Source organism: Triturus cristatus, chromosome 4_1, assembly GCF_964204655.1.
Source record: "Triturus cristatus chromosome 4_1, aTriCri1.1, whole genome shotgun sequence".
NCBI lineage: Eukaryota > Metazoa > Chordata > Amphibia > Caudata > Salamandridae > Triturus > Triturus cristatus.
The window spans coordinates 57,250,568-57,259,664 of record NC_140585.1 but is presented as its reverse complement, the minus strand read 5'-3'; the positions used below and the strand labels follow the sequence as shown (position 1 = coordinate 57,259,664).

General features: G+C 44.4%; 1 pseudogene; it reads left to right on the top strand.

The window, feature by feature from the left end:
* Positions 1 to 8,404: 8,404 nt before the first annotated feature.
* LOC146839490 (E3 ubiquitin-protein ligase TRIM39 pseudogene) lies at positions 8,405 to 8,725 on the top strand (annotated as a pseudogene).
* Positions 8,726 to 9,097: the final 372 nt, after the last annotated feature.

The window sequence follows — 9,097 nt, the reverse complement described above, 5'->3', positions numbered from 1 at the left end:
ACCGGTCCTCAGTAAATTCATCAGAGTTCTTGGTCTATCAAGTAGAGTCACCGTCCTCTCCGTCAGCATAACCTCAGGATACTGGAAATGACGTTCAAGTAGTGGCGCAAGAAGTGAGATTCTTAACCTCTCTAGTCTACCAATATTTATACTAAAATTTACATATTAAAGTTACATTTTCTCATTTCACAGTACTATGATTGGCTGAATTCAAATTACATCTCGGCACATCAGGAAACATTTGTAGATCTTCCCATGAAGTAAAAGTCTCAAAGCGAATGTATGGGAATGAATGTTCGTGGTCCTAAATGTAACAGTTCGTTGAAACAGGTTGGGTTTGATAGTTCATTTTCCTTCTTTTGCAACATTTACTGCGGGCGCGCAAGTTATAGTTATCTGAACTAACTATAACGGTGGAATTTCATTGGTTTTTTACGAGTGAAATGTCCACCTAACTATAACATGTGTGAAACCTATGGTTTTTTAAGTGAATATATATATATATATATATATATATTCACTGAAAAAACCATAGGTTTTAGGGGTGTTATAGTTAGCTGGACTTTTCACTTGTACAAAACCATTGAAATTCCCCCGTTATAGTTAGTTCAGCTAACTATAACTCGCGCGCCCGCAATGCACTGCTGATGACGTCACATATTACGTCACTCATGACATGGTCAGTGACATCACTCATGACATCACTGATGACATCTCAAATGACATCACTGATGACATCACTGATGACATCATCCAGTGAATGTCTGTTTTTCTGAAAATTAAATATGTTTTATATATGTATATCTCAAGGTCGATGGAAGACTAAATGGGTATATAAGTGTCTAAATGGATGATTTGTTTTTGAAAAATTGATTGTGTAACTGACTAAGTGTATCATAGTGAATACATGGTTTAGTGAGTAATGTTTAAATATGTAAATATCTGTATCAGTCTCTCACTTTGTGTATAAGTGGCTGCATGGGTTGGTGAGTAGCTACATGGGTGTCTATATAGGTTATTAGTTGGTTTTTTGAGTATCAGTCTGAGTGTCTGCATGGTTCGGTGGGGGGTATTATGTAGTGCATAGGTGCATGAATGAGTGACTCACTGTTTGTATGTGTTGAAGACAGCATGTGTGCAGGACTGTATGGGTGGATGAGTGTGTGTATGGGTGTGTTAGTGAGTGAATGACTGTCTCAATAGTGTCTTTATGAGTAACTACATATGTTTTAAACTAGTATATGTAACTATTGGTGTATATAAGTGAGTATATGTGAGAGTGAGAGATTGAAAAAGTTCCTGTATGAATAAGTATGTGTTTCTATAAGTGATTGTTTAAAAGACTAAGTATGTGTAAGTTTCCGTAGAAGTAAGTGTGGTGGTGTGTGTATAACTGTATATGCAAGTAAATGTATGTTTGATTCTTTATTAGCATGAGTGACTATGTGTGTGAGTAACTCTATGGATAAGTGGCATTGTGTAACAGGATGTATAGGTGTATGAGTACATATGATGAGGGAGTACATGTATGAGTGACTGTATAGGACTGTTGGTGAATGAGTGGATGTGTATGTGGAGCTTAGAATTACTGAAGAGGTTGTTGTAACTGGCATTGGTCCATTGTTTTTAAAATTTTAGTCTCTATTTTTGAATGTGTGTATCAAAGGTTATATTAGGGTGAGAGGAGGTCTGCCACTCTATCACAAGGATGATGTCATCAGTGATGTCATCAGTGATGTCATTTGAGATGTCATCAGTGATGTCATGAGTGATGTCACTGACCATGTCATGAGTGATGTAGTATGTGACGTCATCAGCAGTGCATTGCGGGCGCGCGAGTTATAGTTAGCTGAACTAACTATAACGTGGGAATTTCAATGGTTTTGTACAAGTGAAAAGTCCAGCTAACTATAACACCCCTGAAACCTTTGTTTTTTTCAGTGAATTTCTGAGGTTTTTTAAATGCTAATTTCTAACTATGCCTACAGAGATAGGACATGTGAAGAAAGAAGAATAAATGCACAGAAATAAAAAAAAGAAGTGCAGAAAGAAGCAACAGAAGTCCACAAAGACGAAGAAAAGTGCAGGAAGAAGGATAACGTGCAGAAAGAACAAAAAGAAGAGCAGAAAGAATCCTTGTTGCAAAATCATCCTGTACCCTCAACTTTTTCAGACGGATACTGGTGGTAACTGAGTCTGACTAACCAGTCCTAGAGCCAGTGCTATGTTAAAAGACACTTAGAATACAGTGAAAACACCTACATACACTAGGGAACATTATGCGTTGGGGTCCCCCTGTGATTAGCATGACCTCCTCTGTAAGCCCCTAGTATATAATAGGGCAGGGGGATTAAAACTACCTCTTAAAACAGGCCACACAGCGTTTTTGCACACGTTAACTCAGGCCCCGTCCCCTCCCTTCACCACTGTGTAAACACGCCCTGTGTCTGTTTTTAGTTGGGAGATTAAGTTCATTTGAATCATGAGGGTCCCTAAGGTCCAACTAGCCCACTAGGTACCTCCAGTAAGTGCCACAGAGCTGCGTTGCAGAGAGGTGTAAAAAGTGGCACAGCCTGGACCACCTCTCCGCAATGCAGCTCAGTGGCGCTTACTGGAAGCACTTGGTGGGCTAGTTAGCCCCCAGGGGCCCTCAGTATTGAAGGGAAATTATATCCCCAATTTAAAACGTGCCATAGTGCGTGTTTGCACACGTCACCTCAGGCCCCGTCCCCTCCCTTCACCACTTTGTAAACGCGCCCTGTGGCTGTTCTAAGTTGAGAGATTAAGTCCCCTTGAATCCTAAGGGTCCCTAGGGTCAAACTAGTCCACTAGGTACCTCCAGTAAGCGCCACAGAGCTGCGTTGCAGAGAGGTGTAAAAAGGGGCTTGGCCTCAGAACACCTGTCTGCAGCGCAGCTCCCTGGCGCATACTGGAGATGCCTGTTGGGCTAGTTGGCCCTCAGGGACCCTCAGTATTGAAGAGGAATTAATTCCCCAACTTACAACTCGCCAGGGGGCGCGTTTGCAGAGTGCTGCAAGGAGGGGGCGTGGCCTCCAGCACGATGCCAGTCTTTTATTTGTTTTAATTTTTTAAGAAGGGGGGCTGTGTGGTTCCCCTTCTTATTCTAATTTATTGGCCCTCATGACCCCATCCCCCAGGGCCTGTCTCCTAATTATATTTTTTTGACCCCAATCCCCAGAGCCGGCCACTGTTTTTTATTATTTTTAAAAAATATATATTTATAGACACACCTAGGACATGCTGGACAAACCATACGTACCTATCACCATGACGATTTGAGTGATATTCATTAAAAGGTGACTATGCATACAATGAATCCACGTGGAATGTATTTACACCACTAGTGAAGCTCTGACATGTCTGATGCCCTACCGTGCCTAATCCCGGTAGACACCCTTGTCGTTTATTTATACAAACATTGGTAGCTATTGACGGGCACATTTAATACACATGCACACCAAGCCATTCAAAGGGGATTCGACAAAAATTCGACCAAAACTATGTAAGAAACCCCCCTCACGGTTAGTAAAACACACATCCACTGCCGGATGTGTAATACTTTCTATTTTACTCTCTGGAAAGGGGACGAACATCACTTGAGAGTCACAGCGCGCTCCTGGCAGAGCCCAATTCTGTGTTACACCCACCATTGCCTGCCAAGTGCCACACACCTCTGTGTTGTATTCCACCAGCTAGTGCATATGCTATGACACTCTCTAGCCCATGTGCACTGTAACACCACCCCGTGAATATGTCATGCCACACTTGTCTTCGCACGGGTTATATTGCCCCATCTAACGTGCCTTCCTCGATGCCTATGTTATAACGCACAGTGCTATGCCATACATATTACAATCTGGGATCCATATCTTTGTCACAGTGCATAGGCAAAGTTACACTCCCCAGCACATATTTTATATTACAACTTTAGAGACTAGTTAGATTACACAACACTGCCCTGTGCATATTACACTCCAAGGCGCACATTGCATAGCACGCGCTAGTGCCTGTGCTATCTCGCGCTCTCCAATGAATCTGTCATTTCGCACAATGTATTGCATATTATATTTCACGCCCGGTTCATCTTATATCACACTTTTTTGTGCATAGTTTATACCATACACTATATCTAGTTTTCATTTTCAATCGTGCTCTCAGGACTATTTTCTATATAACACTGTGTTCACCTACCCTTTTCACGGGCATTACATTTTGCGATAGGGGGTGGAGGGTCAGGGGGTGTTTCTGCCAAGTGAGCCCGGAGTCACAGTCACAAACGTCCTCTTCTTCCTGAATAAAAGTGAGATGATGCAGCATACTTGTTCATATTTTAAGTAGTTCGCACAGACACACGTTTTAAAAACAATAAAGTTCCTAATACCCGCCTTCTCTGAACAGTTAGCCTGCTGCCCCATCCCCCTCCTCCCTATCCTCTGTTGTGTGAATCCATGGACTAGCCTCCTCCCTCCTGCCATGCATGGTCTGATGTGCTGCCACTGCCCTCAATTTAGTATGATGTACCAGTCCCCTCCTCCTGCCCTCCATTGCCCAATTCTATGCTCCATCATTGACCTCCTGCTTAAACTCTGTGCTTAGCTTGCTTCCCCTATTCTCCTTCCCCCTGCCCTCAGATGTCTTTATGCATGCCCCTGCTCCATCCTTTTTGCCCACCATGTTCCATGGACCTGCCACTCCTATCTACTCTGAGTGTTCTGTTGAGCTGCCACTCCCCTCCCACCTGCCTAGCATTGTCAGATGACTGTAACCTGTCCCTGCCACCTCCACCCTGCATGTCCACATGCCATGCCCCTATCCTCTTCCTCCTGTCCTACATGGTCCATTGTACTGCCACACCCTTCTGCCCTCCCTGGTCTGTTGTGCTGCAACTGCTCCTCCTGCCTGCCCCGTGCAGTCTGTTGTAAGGCCCCTTCCCCTGAACTTTCTTGTCTGTGCACAGGTCCTGACCCTCCCTTCTATCCTCCATCGTCCTTTGTGCATGCCCCTGCACCCTCCTTCTTGCCCATCATAGCCATTGTGCTGCCACTAACCCTCCCACTTGCCATGCATGGTCTTCTGTGCTGCCATGGCCCCTCCCACCTTCCCTGAGTGGTCAGTTAGCTGCCCCTGACCCCCTCCCATCTTCCCTTCATGGTCTGTGTGTATGCCATCACAGTCTCACTGTTGCTCTTCATGGTGTGTCTTGCTTCTAGTGCCCATCCTGCCTGACCTCCATGGCTATCTTGCTGCTCCTGCCCTGCCCCCTTGCCCCCAGCCCTCTGTTTACATGTGCAGACCCCTACTCCCTCCCTCCTGGCTTGTCTGTTCCATTGTAATGCCCCTGATCCATCCCTCCTGCCCTTTATGGTCTGTTATGCTGCAGCTTTCTCTCCTGTCTGTCCATTATGGTCAGCTAGCTACCATTGCCTCTTGCTCCTCTGTTCTCTGTTGTCAGTGTGCATGGTCCTGTCCCCTCCCTCTTGCTTTCTATGGATTGTTGTGCTGCACTCCCGTCCCGCATGCCCTGTGTGGTGTATTGTGCTGCTGCAAACCCTGATGCCTGCCCTGCAGGGTCAGTTTGGTGCACCTCTCCATGTCCCTCCTGTCCTCTGTTATCCAAGTCCATGTCCCTACCCCATTTCCTTCCATGATCCAATGTACCATACTTGCGAACATTTTGAACTTGGTAAGAGGGAGATTTTGAAAAAAAACTGGGGTATTGATTTTCCCCTTTGAGTTACATTGAAAAAGAGGAGATTGTAGACAGGAGACAGATCAAATAAAGCCCATTTGAGCTTAAAAACATTGGACGTTTCCTGGCTGAATCGGGTCTGTTGGCATGTATGGTTGTACTACCATTGCCTCTTCCTTCTGCCCACAATGGTCTATTACATTGCCACAGCCTCTCTTGCAAGTCCTGTATTGTTGGTTTGTTGCCCCTGCCCCCCTTTCCACTGCCCTCCATAGTCTGTTGTGCTGCCACGGCCCTTCCTGCCTGCTCAGTGTGTTTAAATTGTTGCCTTTGCACCCTCCTACCTGCCTTCAATTTTCAAAGTCCGTGCCCCTGGCCTCTGCCTCTCAACAGAATCCTAATGAACAACTAGATTGCTAACATTCTATATTTATTACAAAAGTGTGGAACGCCTGACGTCATCTTGATGTAATCAAAACTGTAATACCTAGAGCATTTCCTTTAGAAATTACATATATGAGAGGGTCTTATTGGCATCAAAATTATGGTTAGTGCTCTAAAAGACTAAAATAAGGACATATTTTCTGAGTTTTCAAATAGCGACAAAGCACTTTTAAATTATTTGTTATCTTTATGTTTTTTTATCCAGTTGACCACTTGATTAAATGTTGCACTTAGGGGAGAGGATGTGGTGTTACTTCCAGAACCTCAGACTTTGCAACTGGGGAACCAGGTTGGAGTTTCTGCTTCAGCTCGACATTCTGTGATTCTGGTCAAATCACTTAGTCTCCCCATGTCTACAACCAAAATGAATTTGTTCTTGTGTGATGTAACCAATGCTCATGTAAAGCACTCCAATACCTGACAAGTCTGCACTATATAACACTGCAAAAACACAAAATAATAAGTGTTTTGCACACTTCTGTCATTGGGCTATATTTGGGCTACATCTGGGTGATTTTGGGCTACATTTGGGCTCTTTTGTCTCCGGTGGCCATCTTGGGAGATTTATTTGTTATGAAGTTTCCTAATTTCCTCATGTACTGCAGTCTCCTCAGTAGGAAATACTTTCAGTTTTTTACTTTGATTCCATCAACAAGGCATCCAGATGTGTCACACATTTGCCATAAATTCAGAATGTTAGCACTCTTTTTGCTCATTGGATCACTGTATTAAAGCTACTGCTCACCAGGGAAAACTGCTGCTGGTATTGAAAGTGCATGTTTCAGTCTGCATGTCAGAATTTTTTAATGAAATAAAAGAGGATTTCAGAAGTCAAAATGTGCCCTAGTTTTTCTTTCTGCAGCACTAATCATACTTGTTATGGAAAAATGAACCCCCTCATTTTGTTCCTTTTTAAATTAAATGTTTTAAGAATTACCACTTTGATCCAAGCAAGATGGCTTCAGGTGTGCCATACGTTTATCATAAGTAGGACTGTTAGCGCTCTAGTTGTTCTTTGGAACACTCTGGGAAGCTGCAGTAGAACACAAAGGAATCAACTGACAGTCTCTGCCCTTGTTGGATGTACATGTTTTACTGAGAATGTCAGACTTCATTCTCACATGACTGAGAAAGATAATGTGAATTTACAGAAAATAAGCTCTCAGTTTAGCTTATAGATCACCTTCCAAACCTCTGTGGGAAAAGCATGAGAAAATATTTTTCTCTCAATCATGATATCCCAGCAGAAGGCTTTTTTCACATGGTGAAATCACCTTAGAACATACCACAATTCCTAAAATGAGTATGGTACCATCAACAAATGATTTATAATGTAACTAAAGTCTTAAAACCTTCTATTAACTGCAATGCTTTTTAATGAGGTGCTATCATGTATATTGGTCCCAAGATGGCTGCCAACACTTCTTGGATGAAGTGCTGACAGCCAATCAGATCTCAGGATGAGATGTGTGGTTAGGCTCCGCCCACATATATATATGATTTTACTTTTGATTTTCTCAGGAACTACTGAACAGATTGACACCAGACCTAAAAAAGGCACTTCCCTGAGCTGAGGACTACCTCTCTGCCAAATTTCAAGTAATTCTGTTCAGCCGTTCGGGCTGTACCTTGGACTAAAGGTCCCTATGGAAAATTGCATGGGGAAAACACGTTTTTGGACCCCCCTTTTTTCTCAGCCCCCACTTGACGAATCCCCCCGAGACTTTCAGGGTAGGAGCGGAGCGGAGCGCCCCACCTATTTTGAAAAATTCGCGAGGATTAGTCAACCGGCGCCAAAGTTATTCCAAATAGAATGTTGCGGATTTCCTATGGAAACACGGTCCTAACTATAACTATCTACTGGCCCCTCCTACTCGGATCAAGAGCAAATCACAGGAGACTGAGCTAATGTGGGGCGGGTTTCAGGCAAATCTGGCAGACACTAATCACCGATAGGCCTAGGTCAACTGACGCTACTCTCACCTGGAGCCACTGCTACTTACACCTGGAGCCACTCCCACTTACTAATGAGGCCCTTTCGTCAACTACAAGCGTGACCAGTTACAGAGAAGGCACGCCCCTCTAGAGGAAGACATGCCCATGTCAGCTGCAGACGCTGCCACTCCGGCTGGATCGGCACAGTGAACAGCCAGTTGGATTATGAGGTTCCTGTGAGGGCTGTGAAGAAGACCAGACAAAGACATGCCGACTCCACCTAACTTCGAGAATTGAAACTTTTATAGAGGAAGAATGGCGGCAAACAAACAGCTGAAGGAGGAAGCCACCTGCTCCATATGCCTGGAATATTTCACAGACCCCGTGTCTGTAGAGTGTGGACATGTCTTCTGTCTGTCCTGCATCACTCGCTGCTGGGAGGGGCTGCAGACAGACTTCCCCTGTCCTGAGTGCAGAGAAATCTCTAGGAGCAAAACCCCAAAGCCACACAGAAAGCTGGGAAACATTGTGGAGCTGTTGAAACAGCTTCACACCCCGAGTGTGACCATCCAGGGGGAGAATCTGTGCACAGAACATAAAGAGAAACTGAAACTGTTCTGTAAAGATGACCAGTAGACTGTAGTATTTGGGCCTCAGGCCCACATCCGGATAAAAGAGGGACATGGACACATGGTATACTGGTGCAGTAAGTGGCCAAGAGCACGTCCGCTCGGCCCCTTTTATTGTCAGGGTCACCTGACTGGTGATGCCTGTGGTGGGTGGGTGTTTAGTGTGGGGTACAGCAGGGTAAACACTAGAACGTATCCAGCTGGATACTACATCCCTGCCAAACTTTAATGAAGGTCAAAACAATGAAGTCTGAACCTGTGGGAGAGAGTGCAATTTGCAAACAAAAACATAACACAATGATACCGACATCAACGTAGACTCTTTCGCTGCTGGTCAACAGCCGACGCGGGTATCATTGTAGCCGGGACCACTAGTTTT